Source organism: Galeopterus variegatus, unplaced genomic scaffold (genome assembly GCF_000696425.1).
Source record: "Galeopterus variegatus unplaced genomic scaffold, G_variegatus-3.0.2 Scaffold7589, whole genome shotgun sequence".
NCBI classification, from domain to species: Eukaryota; Metazoa; Chordata; class Mammalia; order Dermoptera; family Cynocephalidae; genus Galeopterus; species Galeopterus variegatus.
The window spans coordinates 92,341-94,016 of record NW_007733700.1 but is presented as its reverse complement, the minus strand read 5'-3'; positions in this window follow the sequence as shown (position 1 = coordinate 94,016).

Sequence of the window (1,676 nt, the reverse complement as noted above, 5' to 3'; positions counted from 1 at the left end):
CATTCCATACACTTTAAGCTCATTTTGTAGATACAATGATTGAAAACTTGACCATGAATTAATCCACTCATTCGTCAAATTTATATTGAAGCTTTATATATTGAATACCATCGTTTTTGAACACCCATCAAGAAAGATGATGGTTTGCTACATGAATGAACCACAGATAATTTAAGGTGTGGGGAAAATAGAATAATTTAGTCAGGGCCCCTGGACTCAAGTCCGGTTGGGGGTGGTGCAGCACATTTCTAGTAAACAAGTTGTGTGCGGGTGGAGTTAGTGTGCATGTACACCCATGTATCTTTTTAGTTTGTTGCTATTGTGTGTTCTGCATTATCTGATGCAGAAGCTGGCTGGTAGAGCTCATGTCTAAAAGTAGAGCATGTTTACTCTTCTGGCAGCCACCCAGTTCTTTCTTTGGACTTTGCCAGAAGCAGTTGAGTTTTCTGAGTTTCCTTTTGGACTGCCTAGGTATTATATGTGTGTGTGCTGAATAGACTATTCTTTCTTCAGCCAAGGCTCCAAGGACCTTTTTGCCAGTTACCTAGCTCATAGACCTGCGTGTGAAGAGTTGGTCAATGGGCGTGAGAGGTCTGTGAGCTCCAGACCCAGCCCTAGCTCTACATAAGGATTTGGATATTTTTAGAAACTTTATTAATTAAAATTTGGAATTTAAAATATTATGTCCTATCCTATTATATATATGTATATATTTCCCATATTTGGTATAATAACATGAACATTATTACTCCCCCAATATGTTTGATAATTCATTTAAACATTTAATGGATCGTCTACTATGGTGTCACGCTGAGGATATGAAGCTTGCATCAATCCTTAAGATTACCTTACAATAAGATGATGGTAGTTCAGTGTATTCTCTACAGTAGAATTTGTTCAAATAATTCAAGTTAGATTCTCCCTTGAACAGGGTATATCATCAGGAAATAGCAAACCCTCATTAATTTAAATACTGAGGAATGAGACAATATAAACTGGTCTCATCACAGAAGGTGCTATTTCACTAAGTATCATAACTTGTAAAGAATTCAATATAGAATAGGCAACATAAGGGTAGGAGAATGTGATCACCCCTCGATAACTCTATCCAGTAAAGAAGCCTGCTTCACTCTGGACCACCTGTAGTCTCCATGTGGTCCTAGAGCATCAAAAGCAGAATGGGACCCTTAAGCATGGATTAATCCATGCTACTTGATGGTCTCATAATTTACTGCAGTTACAATGTTATGCAGTAAAACTGGTATTAAAATTACTCTTTCAAATAAAATGCAAAGCCAACATTACAAAGAGCAACACTTTAGAAGCATTCATGCAATCTCCAGCATGTTAATGTCTAATCTAAAACTTACTTTAATATTTTTTTCTGGTGTGTTGATTTTGCATTTTTATTAAGTAGTATTTCTTTTTGTTTCCTTCTCCACTTCTCTTCTGTTTTCCCCATACAGAACTATCCCCCAGCTTGGATGCCAGTCAGTGCAATCAAGTTAATATATGTTATTGATTTATTTTTTCCAGTTGCTGGTATCAAACTCAGCTGCATAACAAAAGAAAATAGAAAATGCACCTGAGAAGCTTGGTGTTTTTCCTCCCCTCTTTGGTCCATCACATGGTTTTCTATAAGTACAGAAGATTTAAAAAAAGGATTGCTCTCATCT